Genomic DNA, 16,947 nt, shown 5'->3' with positions numbered 1-16,947 from the left:
ATTAGTGATGATAACTGGGAGCTGATGGCCTGGCTGCTGGTTGAACCTCATGTTCAGAGTCTGCTGGTTCTCAACTGGTGGGTCTGGGCCCAAAGAAGATTGCAAAGGTGCCTTGAACATGTTAATAGTTAATGCAAAAAAGTCTATGTGGATAAAAACAGACTTTCAATGACTTCTATGATCATCTGTGAATTTTTAAAGATCTCTAGAAAAAACAGGATATCATCAACATGACCTCAGTATCAGCAGGCATGAACGTTTCTGACGATATTTCCTACCGATATATTTCTGCCTGCATCAGCTATAAATATAAGCCATACAAACATAGACGTTAGTGGAGTTTCAGGCTGGATTATTACAATATTATTGTTTCAATACGTACAGAAAAGCCTTAATAGCAGGGTTGAATGATTTGGGAAAATAATCATATTGCAATTTAGTATGCCATTATTTCTTAAGTTCCTTATCTTATGTACATCTTATGAGCAATAAATCATTCTATACTATAACCAACATAATAGTTGATTAAACCAGGGCTGAACAACATACAAAACTGAAGAAAGTAAGATTTTTTTGTAGATTATACTAAAAATATGACACTTGAATGATTGCATATGTAATGTATTAAAATCTGTGCTGCAAAAAAAAAAGTTTTAATCTGGCATTTTGACACAGATTTCCGGATAAGGAACTATTGCCCCTTTAATCTAATTTGCAATTAACTGTCCAGCCCTACTTAATAGCACAAAACAATGGATATGTGGCTCCATGAATCCAGTGAAAAAAGTGGGGAATGTACCTTTAAACATGGAGCAGCAGGTAGAAACGCACCACTGTGCTAACCCTGGATGGAAACAACCAGGAAAGGCAGTAAAAGCTCCTATACTAAAACTTCAGTGATGAGGAGGCGACCTACATTTCCCCATTATGTCCAAAGATTACAGATAATCTGGAGGATTTTCTTACAGACAGAAAAATATCTTTATGCTGGTATTTGTGGAGCTACATCTGCCATAAGTGGAGGATCATTTCTGTGTCTGTCAGTCGGTGCAGGATGGAGCTTAGTCCATAAGATCATATGTGTTTCAAAAGGTCAGCGTTAAACAGGAAGACCAGGCAGTTGGAGCTGTTCACGTGGTTTAGTTTATGACCGCTGACATACAAAGTCTAATGCATTGGTCTATAATGCAATATGCTGACATACATGTCACATCACAAAGCTGCAGAACAGCTGTCTAAGGTTAGAGGGAAGCACTCCAATGCTCTGGTTTAATGGGATGCCTAATCTTCTCTATTTACTGCCCAGCTCTCGATGAGGCAGCAGGACGGTCAAGTCCGTCACCAGAGGGTTCAAACCTTTACCCTCTGCCCAGCCCTGACACCTTCCCTTTCCTTTTCCTTCAGCAGCTCGGCCCCAGCTCTGTGTGTCAGCAAAGGTTGATGGGAATCTCTCCAGCAACAGCCCGATAAGCATTAGACTTCTGTCGCTACACCATCTGCTCCATCCAGCAGCTTCCCCCTGCAGCCATGGCCATGCCTCTGCACCCAAACGGTCCTGACACGACAGCCAGTCACCGGATGAGCAGCGAGACGGTGGGAAACCAGAGAGCAGAAAATGTAGGGCACAAGGAGCTCCCTGGTGGAGAAGATATTAGCCGGATAAAAGCTTTTCTCAACACCATTTACGCTTAGTTTAGGCCAACATACCCACGAACATGTCAGCTCTAGTAGGAGTGCACCAAATCCCAAATGTGGCAGGATTCTGGGTTTCATTTGTGGCTTTGCTTAACTGAAGCAGAAAGTAAATTTGCAAGAGGGGATGGCAACATGAGAGGCAGAGGGGATTTAAGGAGGACAGTAAAGGGTTGTCATACTTTTAGACCTGAATATGATGAAAGTAAAAACCAGACAAAGCTGATATCCACAGCAACACAAGGAGTCCTAAGAAGTCAATACTGAAGATTATATTTTGTTTTTAATGACCAAAAGTATCAGCAGAACATCAAACCAAACAAAAAAGGGTTAAATATTAGAGGAACTAGACCACATCAGCAAAAGAACCAGCTCTTCTATTAACACTGGTGGAGAAATGCACTTTGGTTGTTTTTCTACTTCCATGGGCATAAAGAGAACAGAAGGCTGTCCAAACACCAGAATCTTTACCTTAAATACAATCTTGAAAAAAAAAAAAAAAAAAAAGGACAAATGGAATTGATACACTATATTGCCAAAAGTATTTGCTCACCTGCCTTGACTGGCATATAAACTTAAGTGACATCCCATTCTTAATCCATAGGGTTTAATCTGACGTTGGTCCACCCTCTGCAGCTATAACAGCTTCAACTCTTCTGGGAAGGCTTTCCACAAGGTTTAGGAGTGTGTTTATGGGAATTTTAGACCATTCTTCCAGAAGCACATTTGTGAGGTCACACACTGATGTTGGACCAGAAGGCCTGGCTCTCAGTCTCCGCTCTAATTCATCCCAAAGCTGTTCTATGGGGTTGAGGTCAGGACTCTGTGCAGGCCAGTCAAGTTGATCCACACCAAACTCTCTCCTCCATGTCTTTATGGACCTTGCTTTGTGCACTGGTGCACAGTCATGTTGGAACAGGAAGGGGCCATCCCCAAACTGTTCCCACAAAGTTGGGAGCATGGAATTGTCCAGAATCTCTTGGTATGCTGAAGCATTCAGAGTTCCTTTGACTGGAACTAAGGGGCCAAGCCCAGCTCCTGAAGAACAAGCCCACACCATAATCCCCCCTCCACCAAACTTTACACTTGGCACAATGCAGTCAGACAAGTACCGTTCTCCTGGCAACCACCAAACCCAGACTGGCCCATCAGATTGCCAGATAGAGAAGCGTGATTGGTCACTCCAGAGAACACGTCTCCACTGTTCTAGAGTCCAGTGGCGGCGTGCTTTACACCACTGCATCCCATGCTTTGCACTGCGCTTGGTGATGTACGGCTTGAACGCAGCTGTTACCATGGAAACCATTCCATGAAGCTCTCTACCACTGTTCTTGAGCTAATCTGAAGGCCACATGAAGTTTGGAGGTCTGTAGCCATTGACTCTGCAGAAAGTTGGAGACCTCTGCGCACTATGACCTCAGCATCCGCTGACCCCGCTCCATCATTTTACGTGGCCTACCACCTGGTGGCTGAGTTGCTGTCGTTCCCTATGGCTTCCACTTTGTTATAATACCACTGACAGTTGACTAGGGAATATTTAGGAGCCAGGAAATTTCACCACTGGACTTGTTGCACAGGTGGCATCCTATCACAGTACCACGCTGGAATTCACTGAGCTCCTGAGAGCGAGCCATTCTTTCACTGATGTTTGTAGAAACAGTCTGCATGCCTAGGTGATGATTTTATAAACCTGTGGACATGGAAGTGATTGGAACACCTGATTTTAATTCTTTGGATGGGTGAGTGAATACTTTTGGCAATATAGTGTATATGTTAGAACAACATCGGGAAAAAAAGTCCAAGGGTACTGATATTTATGGTTGAGGATAAATGCAAATATCGGTGCCAGCACAGTTACATAATTGAACCCACACTATAAAGGGAGAGAAAAGGCAAATGCGCACACCTATCCAGGTATCCACTCCTAAATCCAGGTGGCAGCAATGTTTCTAACTGTCTGGTGTCTGCTGGTAAACTGTAAACAAAGGTCTGCACAGATGTTTTTTGTCTTGATATTCAGAGGACTGTAGTAAGACAGACATTTATGAATGTTTTGTGACAGAACCCACTGCCAACAAAGAAAAAGCATGAGAATCAATACAGGAAGTCTCTGCCATTAAATGGCAGGCACAACATGACTGCATCCATCTGGATCTAATCTGCTGCATCTACTCCAGGCTGAACCACATCAGTGCAGTCAGATTAACATACATCTACACACAAACAAATAAACAAGCAGAGCGGCAGACCAGGGGCAGCGATCCACATATGTCCTGAGGAAACATGTCACAGGTCATAACATCTCATCGGGTGGAAACATCGGCTGCTGGCGTCCTCCTCAGCTTCCCTGGAATGCACGCTGACAAACGCCAGCGCCGGAGCAATCTGCTAAACACAGCCGCTATTAAAGTGATTACACACGAGGAGTCACGTAATGTGGATTGGAGACAAAAATGATGAATGACCCAAAGAGAACCCGACACACTGACATTAGAGCCTTTAGTAGCCATGATTCAGCCGTCTTTAGTGAATCAGGAAGGTTTACCATAAGGCTGCACCATAGAATAATCATGGCAGGACGGGCTACACACCACAGGATCTCAGGCTCCACTTTGGACCCAATCCGCCCCCCCAACAACCAGGATGGTTGTGTGTCCTGCTTCAAGGCTTGTCACAATCAACTGCTCATCCAAATAATAATTTAAGTATCTATTTATTCAACCAGCTCAGTCCCATTGAGATCAGAGATCTCCTCTCCAAGAAAGACCCGGCCAAGAATTGCCGAGTTAGCCGTGAGTTAGCCGTGAGTTAGCTGTGAGTTAGCTGTGAGTTAGCAGTGGGTTAGCCGTGAGTTAGCGGTGAGTTAGCCGTGGGTTAGCCGTGAGTAAGCGGTGAGTTAGCCGTGAGTTAGCTGTGAGTTAGCAGTGAGTAAGCTGTGAGTTAGAGGTGAGTTGGCTGTGAGTTAGTGGTGAGTTAGCTGTGAGTTAGCGGTGAGTTAGCGGTGAGTTAGCGGTGAGTTAGCTGTGAGTTAACAATGAGTTAGCTGTGAGTTAGAGGTGAGTTAGCCGTGAGTTAGCTGTGAGTTAGCTGTGAGTTAGCGGTGAGTTAGCTGTGAGTTAACAATGAGTTAGCCGTGAGTTAGCGGTGAGTTAGCCGTGAGTTAGCCGTGAGTTAGCTGTGAGTTAGCCGTGAGTTAGCGGTGAGTTAGCCATGAGTTAACCGTGAGTTAGCTGTGAGTAAGCTGTGAGTTAGCCATGAGTTAGCAGTAAGTTAGCGGTGAGCTAGCTGTGAGTAAGAGGTGAGTAAGCCATGAGTTAGCCATGAGTTAGCCGTGAGTTAACAATAAGTTAGCCGTGAGTTAGCCGTGAGTTAGAGGTGAGTAAGGAGTGAGTTAGTGGTGAGTTAGCAATGAGTTAGCTGTGAGTTAGAGGTGAGTTAGCGGTGAGTTAGAGGTGAGTAAGCAGTGAGTTAGTGGTGAGTTAGCTGTGAGTTAGCTGTGAGTTAGTCCTGAGTTAGCTGTGAGTTAGCCCTGAGTTAGCAGTGAGTTAGCAGAGAGTTAGCAGTGAGTTAGTCCTGCGTTAGCTGTGGTTTAGCTGTGAGTTAGCAGTGAATTAGCCCTGAGTTAGCTGTGAGTTAGCTGTGAGTTAGCGGTGAGTTAGCGGTGAGTTAGTCCTTAGTTAGCTGTGAGTTAGCAGTGAGTTAGCTGTGAGTTAGCTGTGAGTTAGCTGTGAGTCAGCAGTGAGTTAGCTGTGAGTTAGCTGTGAGTTAGTCCTGAGTTAGCTGTGGGTTAGCTGTGAGTTAGCAGTGAGTTAGCAGTGAGTTAGCTGTGAGTTAGCGATGAGTTAGTTGTGAGTCAGCAGTGAGTTAGCAGTGAGTTAGCTGTGAGTTAGCTGTGAGTTAGTCCTGAGTTAGCGGTGAGTTAGCCCTGAGTTAGCAGTGAGTTAGTCCTGAGTTAGCTGTGGGTTAGCTCTGAGTTAGTCCTGAGTTAGCTGTGAGTTAGTCCTGAGTTAGCTGTGGGTTAGCTCTGAGTTAGTCCTGAGTTAGCTGTGAGTCAGCAGTGAGTTAGCTGTGAGTTAGCTGTGAGTTAGCTCTGAGTTAGCTGTGAGTTAGCTGTGAGTTAGCTCTGAGTTAGTCCTGAGTTAGCTCTGAGTTAGTCCTGAGTTAGCTGTGAGTTAGCTGTGAGTTAGTCCTGAGTTAGCTGTGGGTTAGCTCTGAGTTAGTCCTGAGTTAGCTGTGAGTCAGCAGTGAGTTAGCTGTGAGTTAGCTGTGAGTTAGCAGTGAGTTAGCTGTGAGTTAGCTGTGAGTTAGCAGTGAGTTAGCTGTGAGTTAGCTGTGAGTTAGCTCTGAGTTAGTCCTGAGTTAGCTGTGAGTTAGCTGTGAGTCAGCAGTGAGTTAGCGCTGAGTTAGCTGTGAGTCAGCAGTGAGTTAGCTGTGAGTTAGCGGTGAGTTAGCGGTGAGTTAGCGGTGAGTTAGCTGTGAGTTAGCTTTGAGTCAGCAGTGAGTCAGCGCTGAGTTAGCTGTGAGTTAGCTGTGAGTTAGCGGTGAGTTAGCGGTGAGTTAGCGGTGAGTTAGCGGTGAGTTAGTGCTGAGTTAGCGCTGAGTTAGCTGTGAGTTAGCTGTGAGTTAGCTGTGAGTTAGCGGTGAGTTAGCGGTGAGTTAGTGCTGAGTTAGCGTGAGTTAGCGGTGAGTTAGCTGTGAGTTAGCGGTGAGTTAGCTGTGAGTTAGCGCTGAGTTAGCGCTGAGTTAGCTGTGAGTTAGCTGTGAGTTAGCGGTGAGTTAGCGGTGAGTTAGCGCTGAGTTAGCGCTGAGTTAGCTGTGAGTTAGCTGTGAGTTAGCGGTGAGTTAGCGGTGAGTTAGCGCTGAGTTAGCGGTGAGTTAGCGGTGAGTTAGCGGTGAGTTAGCGATGAGTTAGCGCTGAGTTAGCTGTGAGTTAGCTGTGAGTTAGCGGTGAGTTAGCGGTGAGTTAGCGGTGAGTTAGCGCTGAGTTAGCTGTGAGTTAGCTGTGAGTCAGCAGTGAGTTAGCGCTGAGTTAGCCGTGAGTTAGCGGTGAGTTAGCTGTGAGTTAGCTGTGAGTTAGCTGTGAGTTAGCGGTGAGTTAGCGGTGAGTTAGCTGTGAGTTAGCTGTGAGTTAGCGGTGAGTTAGCGGTGAGTTAGCGGTGAGTTAGCGGTGAGTTAGCGGTGAGTTAGCTGTGAGTTAGCTGTGAGTTAGCGGTGAGTTAGCGGTGAGTTAGCGGTGAGTTAGCGCTGAGTTAGCTGTGAGTTAGCTGTGAGTCAGCAGTGAGTTAGCGCTGAGTTAGCCGTGAGTTAGCGGTGAGTTAGCTGTGAGTTAGTCCTGAGTTAGCTGTGAGTTAGCAGTGAGTTAGTGGCGTTCAGAGGTGGGCAATTTGAAACAGCGCTGGATCTGTGGTTCAGCTTTAAAAGGGAAGATTAGAAAGAAAGAAAGCTATTTTAATCACCAAACTGGTGTCATTTAGGGCTGAATTAACTATTAAACAGCTACTTAGAGGACATTTCAAATATGGCGATATAAATCGTGTATTGGGATACAGCAAAAATATACCATGATATAAATTTCAGGCTACATTGCCCAGCCCTACATCAAACTAATGAAGGTTGTTGAATTTTACCTGATGTCCATGATGACATGTACTTAAAACTAACTTAACAAAAAAGCTTTTAAAAAAGGAGCTTTGTTGAAAAAGTAGTAAAAGATTGTATTGTCCTGCCTTGGTTCCCAACCGGTGGGCAGGGACCCAAAAGTGGGTCACAAAGAACATTTTCAGAGGGTCACAGATGTGTGTTCAGAAAATAAGTGGCAGAAGTTTATGCTGTGCTTTTATTTTGAAGGATTTATCTCTGTCTCTTTGTTCCATCACATCTCTGTCCCAGCTAACGTCTAAAGTGCCACATTTTTTTAAAAAACATTCAGTTATGACTGAAAAATGTGAGAATGATTAGTCTTTAAGGAGGCAGTGGGTCCTGACACTAGACCAGTGGATTTAACCATTCTCATGGCTGGAGTCTCCCACGTTTTTAAAGTCAGTAAAGATTTGAAGAGCATGTCTGTGCAGCCTCACTTCCACACTTGGTGTGTTCTGAACACCTTATAAAAATTAGTAACCCTCCCACACGAGCACAAACAGACTGCTGGTGAAACAAGAAAAAAATCCTCCACCAAATGACGGCATCTGTGCTTTCCCTGACAGTGATGAGTGGGCTTAAATCCTCCATAAATCCAGACGGCAATCAAAACAAAGAGCTGACAAAAAGACGGGGAGAGTCTGGCTCTCACAACGGGAGCAGCAGCAGCATGTGATCCGCTGTCTGCTGGTTGGTTGAGTTTGAAGCAACAGGATTTGGTCGGGAGGCCTTTTGTGACTCCTGGTCGGCCGGCCAGCCGGTCAGCCGGCACAGAGAGACCGCCGCTGATCCTCATCACATGCGTGGAGGGGGGTGGGAGTGGAAAGAGGGGAGCCACATGGTTTGGCATGCATTTGTGTACAATGAGGAGGACTGCATCACCTCTCTGAAATGTGCTCTGAATTAGGTCTGGTTTTCCCTACTGTTCTCTAATCAGGACTAGTCAGCACAGCCAGCAAGGCATCATGGGAAACAAGATCAACAAGGGGAAAACCAGGAGACAGTGTGTGACAGCCAGCAGATTTAAGGAAGCTACTTGAAAGCATGGCTCTGCTTTCACTTCCTTTAGAAGTTCAACTACAGGAGAGATGGAGGAAGGATAATAATGATTCACAAATTAACTCTAACACAAGTCATTTACACTAGAAACTATGAATATACCTATATCCTCTAGATAGGGTTGGCAAGATCCCTGAATCTAAACTTTGATATGATAGTTGTTAAAATCAAATGATTATGGTAGCTGTTTTGATGCCACTGAATCAACAGAAGTCTGAAAGAAAGAGGGGGCAACTTTGTTTTAGAGTTTGTTGGAGAACATTTCAGGTTGGAGGGAAACAGGGATGAGAGAGAGAGGAGTGACATGCAGGAAAGGAGCCACAGGCCAGACTTGGACGCAGGCCACCTGCGTGCATGGGGCTTAGACTAACGCTGTACCACTCATTCTCAAAGTCGAGGTCAGGACCCAGAGACGGTTCGTGGGAGAGTTTTCTGAGCTTCTTTGCTACCACATTCATGCAGCATCTACATCTACAGTAGACATCATAGCTACCTTTCTTATACACTCAACCTCTCCACCATAATAATCAGGGCTGGGCAATTAATCAAAAATTTAAATAAATCGCAATATTACGGTGGCCCTGAGAGCTCACAGCACTGCAACTTAAGAAAACACATGCAAAAAGACAAAACACAAGCAAATTAAGAAAACATCTTCATCAATTTGACAACACATGCGCAGCATTTAGAAAACGCACTGCAAAGACCACAACACATTAGAAAAACGCGCTGCAAATAGACCGCAACACAACGGAAGTGTTTCCAGAGGACACTTAAAAGTGATGCACACGTTTGGACACGCTTGTTGATGTTGTTGACGCGGATTTTGAGTTACAGTGGTGTTGGAAAATGAGATGAAAAGTGTTTTTGATTAATTTTAACATTGTGATCGTATGATTCAGATATTAGCCTATTGCAGTGATCTGCTGTTAAACTGTCGTTAGCCTTTTGCTTGTAATTAGCCTGCCAATTCTCATAACCTGATGAAATAATACACACGGTTAATTCGCTGTGAAACCATAGACTGTATATCGTGTGAAACACGCTGTTAGCTGGCTATAGTTACTATCAGAACCCTTAATAGGGGACAAGTAAGTTAAACTACCGGTGGGTTTTGCTGACATGGTTTCACACTATATACAGTCTATGGTTTTACAGTGAATTAACCGTGTGTATTATTTCATCAGGTTATGAGAATTGGCGGGCTAATTAAAAGCAAAAGGCTAACGATAGTTTAACAGCAGATCACTGCAATAGGCTAAAATCTGAATCATGCGACCACAATGTTAAAATTAATCAAAAACACTTTTTATCTCATTTTCCAACACCACTGTAACTCAAAATCCACGTCAACAACACAGATGTCAAGACGTAGATAACACGTTCGCTATCTGACGGTACGTCTTTGGGGCCGCCATCTTGGCGCGGGCAAAAGAGTGCGAGTGCAACAGAGTTATAAGGGCAGGCAGCATTGAAAAAGCCAACTTCCTTTGCGGACGCCCACAGATACGATGGGTTTCTCGCTCTGATGTTAGTGGTCTGGCTTTAAATATGTACAGGACTTCCGACTGGGTTGTTTATTATAAGTTGTTACCTTATTTAAAGTACAATGCACCCGCTGTTTAGGAAGGAAATGTGGAATCTTTCACTAGGTGTAGTACTGACCGTCATCTGATTGTTAAAAGCCAGACTGGTCATTTTAATGTTGCTGGCAGAAAGCACCTCCTGGCTTTAAGTATTTATTTTTTTTACTCAGTGTTATTTTAATGTCATTAAATACAATACTTAAAATATACAACTAGGTGATATAATTTTTTTTGGCGTTAGTAAAGCACGCAGTTCTTATCGCCCACTCCAAAAATATATTAGCCTTAATTTTCTGCTGTCCCACAAACAAATAAATCAGTCATCAGAAGACTGGTATTTGACTTAAATGCAGGAAAATTCTCTCGTTTTGACGATAAGCATTATTATATGCACCGCAGAGAGAGAGAGTCAGTGTGCACCGCGCTGTACAGACAGTGTGAGTATCAGTTTGATTTAGGCTTTTTAGACAACATAAAGATGACCTTCTTTGTTTTGCCACTTTTTGTTGCACCATAAAGAAGAAAATCATGAGAAATTAGAAATCACGTGACTCGTTGGGACTTTTACCTGTTGAGACTTTAGTTTTCCTCATGTAGCTCTCTCTCTCTCTCTGCCTCCTATCTGATGATCCGCTCAGAAAATTTTACTGGAATCTGCTAGCTCTGAGGGTGTTTAAGTCAGAAATTCATCCCCTGCATGAGTAATTAAGCCGAGATCGGCCGTTGTGTCCTCACATGGCTAATATGCACTGCAAACTCCAAAATCATCAGGTGAGAAAGGGTGTGACAACTCCCAGTGTATGCCTGCATGTAGCCTAGATTAAAGACCAGTTGCAAGATGAGAGGGAGAGAAATTATCTATATAAATCTATTTGGGGAAACAAAAACTATCTAATTATAGATTCTAAATATTCAATTACACAATGTTCCCTGTACACCTCATAGACATAATAGGATTTTTAATTTAAAGTTGATCAGACCCACAATAAGTACCTCGATTTAACTCCAGTAAGTAATCAGTATGATGTTCAAGCTTTCAGCTTTATAACAAAACAAATTTTATGTAGACTGGTTCAGGATTAAGCAAGGTAGGGCGGATTTTACAGGCGAAGTGGGCTTGTTTATATTGAGCTTTCACTAATCCCGCCAGTTCCAAGATGGCAGACCGGCAGATGCAGGGCGGCTACGTTTAATAGCTGAGGACGCCTCATCTACGTATCCATATCTATGGTCAACAACATCAATAAGCATGTCCGGACGTGTGCATCACTTTTAAGTTTCCTCTGGAAACACTTCCGTTGTGCTGCGGTCTATTTGCAGCGCGTTTCTCTAATGTGTTGTTTTGCGGTCTATTTGCAGCGCGTTTCTCTAATGTGTTGTGTTGCGGTCTATTTGCAGCGCGTTTTTCTAATGTGTTGTGGTCTCTTTCGGTGCATTTTCTAAATGCTGCGCATGTGTTGTCAAATTGATGAAGATGTTTTCTTAATTTGCTTGTGTTTTGTCTTTTTGCATGTGTTTTCTTAAGTTGCAGTGCTGTGAGCTCTCAGGGCCACCGTACAATATGCCCTGCAGCAATTTTCAAATAACAAATGATGCAATATTTCTTTGACCTGAAATTTAAGTTAAAATACCAATTTAAAACATTTTTTGCAGCAATGTTGTTATGCATGACATATGCAAACATTAAAGTGCCAATTTATGTAGAATAGTCAACAAAAAATCCTAACTTCTTAATTTTTGTATGTTTTTCTTATAAAATATGAGAATGACAAAAACCCTTTGACGCAACACTTCATATCCAATAGGCAATAGTCAAAATCATCAGAATGTGATATTTTTAAAGAATTGTTCAGTCCTTCTTTAGGAATAAAAGATCCTCGGGTGGGGGCTTCCTGGTCTTTCTGAAGTCGAGACTCATGTCTAAAGGTGACAGGGTTTTTTCCATCAGAGCCCCTCGACTTTGGAACGACCTGCCCAGTGAGATAAGGTGTGCAGAATCCCTAAGATTTTTTAAATCACTTCTTAAAACTCATTTTTATAGACATGCCTTTGTGTGATGTCTTCTTCTTCTTATTTAGTCTTAACTATTTTAGTTTAATTTCCTCTTAATCTCACCTTTACTCCCTTTCAACCTCGTTTTATTTCCTTGCCCCTTGGCTGTTTTTAATCTTTACTGTCTTCCTCATTTTATTGCTTTTATGTCTATATTGCTTCCCTTTTGTTTACCTTTGCTATAATCATGATCAATTTCACTGCTTTTACAGTTTTAGAGCTCGTTTTATTGGAATCAGATCGGACCTGATAAAAAGTGGATCGGTGCATCCCTAGTGGCATTTAGCTGATGGCCGATTTGGCTGTGTTCATCATCCCTTCTTCTGGTTTTAGACTCCCATGATGCCTCATTTCTCTCAAGTCTGACCATCAGTTTGTCCAACAGGTCTCATCTTCTGCCCAATGATAATCTCTTCTCTGAATCAGCTGTTAATGTAAGCAAAATGCCAGCGTTAAATGGATTCAACACAGCAGATAAACATCTATCATTGACACTGGGTCATGTCACATTATCTGCTGATAGCCAGAGTTTGACAAAAGGGCTGATATCGGCCAATCTATCTGTGCATCCCTGATTGTTTCATGTAAAAATGTGGCATCAAATGATCATGAATTCTGACCTTGACCTGACAGCAGTAAGGATGAAAATGAGGACGCCTGGGCCGCCCTTCAGCTCTCTCTCTGAGACAGACATACTGAGCGGCCACAATAATCACATTGCCAGGGAAAGCGTGAGTCTGAGCATGAATAGAAATCTGCTGCATCCTGCCGTCACCGGGCTGCAGACGAGTTCCTGAGGAGGAAATATGTCCTCATGTCTTTCTAACAGCACCTTCTGCGTGGCTAAGCAGACAATGGGTAATTGAGGCGGATAGATATGTCTTTCAAACTAAAGTTATGTTCACAATGTGGGCTCAGCTGAACAATGAGGCACCTGTCAGTGTTTGGCAGAGGGACGTCTTCCTGAGACGTGCCCGCGGGCTGTTGTTTTCATTTCAGAGCTGCTTAGCATGTCTCGGACCTGGACACACCCCTCTACGGTTACACAAACCTAATAGTGTGATATTAGTGTCACACTGTACTGTTACAGGCTTTATTTAACTTTGGACAGCGTGTTACAGCAAAGACTGGCAGTGTGGAAGAAGTGGACTACATGGAACTCCAACAGGTGCCAAATATTGGGCTGTATGTTGTTTTTAATGACCTAAAATGGCAGAAAAACCCTCTCACACCACCAAAAATGCAAAAATACACCAGCAGTATTTTGGTTTTAAAGAGGTCCCAACATATCTGTCTAATTTAACCAGTATTATCTCTCTTTCTCTGCAGCTTTTTGTCAGAAATAGGACTGAGATCATATTAAAGTTTCACCATTTGACCACCAGCAATTATAAAAACCCAGACTGTATAGTTTCAACCAACATGGCATCAACAGGTATTAATGCATGATAATTCTGACAGTGGTTATAGCACATTCTCCTGCACAGATGTCTTTATTTCCATGCAGTAAAGATGAAAACAGCTCGCTGATGTGCAGGGCAATGACAGCTGGAGTTCAGCCAAACATTTTTGGATGTTAAAGGAAAGTATGTTAAATGTTATAGCAGGCCGTGAGCTTTTTAAAAACACTCCTGAGCCCTCTTAGAAATCTAATCTTTCCCAGACTCAAACCCCTGTGAAAAATAATGGTGTCTTATTGATTTTAACGCTCCAGGAGCAGAAAGCCTTTATGTCTGCTTTGTTTAAATGTGAAGCTGTGAAACCAGGAGGATATAAACGTACTGAAGTGGAAATTAAACCATGAGAACTTACATTTAAACTGAAAAGCGTCTTGTTGTGTCTACAGTGAGAAAAAGGCCAATTTACTTCCTTTAATGGGAAGTTGTGGAGGATACACTTCCTGTATGAGCACAGAATTATACCAGAAAAAAGGGCATTTACAGATCATTTCTCTCTACACTAGGGTTTGTGATATGTTAAAATTAGAGATGCATGAATGTATTAGAAGGATAAAGGTATTGGCAGATATCAGATTCAAAATGACTGACTGGTATTGGCTGGTATGAAAATTTCTGCCAAAATGTACAACTGATAAACTGGCTGTAATATCAGCCAGTATCACCTGTAGATATTGGCTAAAATTAGCTGTAAATATCAGCTGTAAATACTGGCATATATTAGCTGTACATCAGGTTATAATGGCTGTGAATACCAACATATATCAGCTGTCATTATCAGCCAGTATTGGCTGTAAATACCAACCTTTATTGCCAATAATTATTAGCCATCACTTGCTTTTAAATATTGCTACATATAAGCCGTAAATATTGGCAAATATAAGTTGTAAATATTAGCATTTATCAGCTCTAAATATCGGCTTATATCAACTGTAATTACCAGCCAGTAATGGCTGTAAATATCAGCCAGTATCACCTGTAGATATTGGCTACAATTAGCTGTAAGTATCAGCCTATATCAGCTGTGAATACTGGCATATATTAGCTGTACATCAGGTTATAATGGCTGTTAATATTAGCCAATATTGGCTCTTAATATCAGCATATATCAGCTGTCATTATCAGCCAGTATTGGCTGCAAATATTGCCATAAAGGCTATAAGCTGTGAATATTTGCCATTATCTGCTCTTTATATCACCATATATCAGTTGTAAATATTGGCCTATATCAGCTCTAATTATCGGTTTATATAAGCTGTAAATATCAACCTGTATTGACTGTAAATATTGGCCAATATACGTTGTAAATATTAGCCTTTATCAGCTCTAAATATCAGCATATATCAGCTGTCATTATCAGCCAGAATTTGCTGTGAATATTTGCCATTATCCGTTCTAAATATTGGCTTATATCAGCTGTAAATATAAGCATATATCAAGACCGACCTTTTCACTAGTTTCCTCCATCAGTGAAGTAAACAGGAGAACAGTGTGTGTTATATAGGCCAAAGAGCTGCTCAAATAAAGCACAATAGCACCAGACTGCCAGGATTTCTTTATGGAGAAACCAAACAAATCTGATGTGAGAGGAAGCTGCTCTTTGTCTGGAAACACTGACAACCTCCTGCAGATGTTGGAGGTAAAGATAAGCAGGAAAACAGCTGGAGAAAGCATAAATTAAACACTGAAAAAGGAGATATTTCACACCAGACTACAGCTGAGAGCTTCATCTAGCACCCTAAATGGACAATGCTGCTTTTATCGCCCCCTACCGTTTGACAGAAGAACTGCACTCCACAAATTCATTCAAGAAAATCTCGGAGCAAACGCAGCCAAATGACCTGCATCCACTCACAACACCAGCACGAGCACCAGGACCGAAAATATGACGTCAGCGCGCCTCACCATCCACAGTTGAAATGACTGGAACACGGCGTCTTAGTGGGTGAAAGAGTCTGTTTAGAGCAGTGATACTGGTTTCCAGTAGGCTCCATGCGTCCTGGTACATAGATCCACTGGAGTCCAGCATGAAGCAGCAGCTCAGCTCACACACTTTTAAGACAGAAATATGGGCTATAGATAGACCTCCGCTGAAACATCATATCCTCTCATGTTCCTTCTGCTTTAACGCCTGAAAACAACTTTACTCTTTGTCTCCATCGCTCTCATCGATTTTCCAAACACTTTAGACGCCTTTCCTTACTCTCAGTGAACCCTCCACCGCTCCTCACTTCAGCTCCAGCCCTACTTTTTACTTGGTTAGTCTCTGCGGAAGGAGAAAGCCCCGTCCAGGTCTTACCTTGTGGAGTAAATGTCCCGGTAACGGTCCCGTTAACGTGCTCAGATATCCGTAAAGAGTAAAAACCAGATGAAGCGCTGGCGCTCGGTCTCACACCTCTCCGCGTCAGCCTGCAGACTGAAGCAGCTCGCACAAATCCATCCAACACACAGCACCTACCTCTGTGACGTCACCACGCAGGGAGGACGAGGCGCCGCCCACAAGACAGCTGCTTTACTGTGCTGTTGACTTTGACATTTCTTTAAGGGAGAGTTCGTTCATAACTACGGAGGAAATGAGGGAATAAAATCATCTACATGTTAAAGAGTAATAATAAATCTGCTGCTGGACTCAGAGCTCACTTCCGGTCAGACTGTTCTAGTCCTTAAACTCAGTCAGAGCCACAGTGGCACCATCTGGTCAGCTGCTGCAAAGTTGTCCTCATACAGAACAAGCACATCGTCATCATCTTCATCATCATCATCTTCATCTTCATCACACACAAGGCCGTTGATAAGGGGAGAAAGGGAGAGCTTTCTGGGGGGGGTCATCAACACCCTGATCTACTACAGCTAAGCTGTTATAACCAGATTTTATTTCTAACCTGATGAATAACCACTCTTACCAAAGCAACAAAATGAGTTGTATTTATTTACACTGCTGTAACTTTCTCAGAATGTAAACCCTTTTCTTTAACAGAATCACCTTTTAGTTGGTGATGTTCAGAATGTGGATCGGCTAATAGAACTCAGCTTAGAGCAGTGATGCTCAGCGTGTGGCTCTTCTGTGATGATTTGAGATGTTATTCCCCCTGAAAACCTCAGAAGGAGAAACTTTGACCTCAGACATTATTCACATTAATCCGTCTCTTTCCCAGAGTGTACAGAAGGCTTTTACTGCCAAACTTCATTGTCCCATTTATGCCATTTTTGTCCTTTTTCAACATTTTTTGCCCCTTTTCACCATTTTTCATCATTTTAAGCCCATTTCAGCATCCTTTTGCCTTTAAATACCACTTGTTTCCTAGTTTTGCCGCATTTTGCCACTCTTGACCGCTTTCTGCCCATTCTAGTCACTTTTCTCTCATTTTTTTGCATCGTTTTTGCCACTTTTGCCCCTTTTCACCATTTTTTTGTCCACTTTATTTAAGCTACTTTTTGGCATTGAATACCACTTATTTCCT

General features: G+C 42.7%; 1 protein-coding gene across 3 annotated transcripts in view; it reads right to left on the bottom strand.

Annotated features, from left to right (window-relative positions):
* LOC121510992 (signal-induced proliferation-associated 1-like protein 2) overlaps positions 1-15,893 on the bottom strand; it is a 211,792-nt gene extending 195,899 nt beyond the window's left edge. For all 3 annotated transcript variants that reach the window (XM_041789446.1, XM_041789447.1, XM_041789448.1), the window contains exon 1: positions 15,786-15,893. The gene's annotated coding sequence lies outside the window, so the exon portion shown is untranslated. The remainder of the gene's footprint in view (positions 1-15,785) is intronic.
* Positions 15,894-16,947: the final 1,054 nt, after the last annotated feature.

This window comes from Cheilinus undulatus, linkage group 6 (genome assembly GCF_018320785.1).
Source record: "Cheilinus undulatus linkage group 6, ASM1832078v1, whole genome shotgun sequence".
Classification (NCBI taxonomy): domain Eukaryota; kingdom Metazoa; phylum Chordata; class Actinopteri; order Labriformes; family Labridae; genus Cheilinus; species Cheilinus undulatus.
This window is presented reverse-complemented; position numbering and strand designations above follow the sequence as displayed.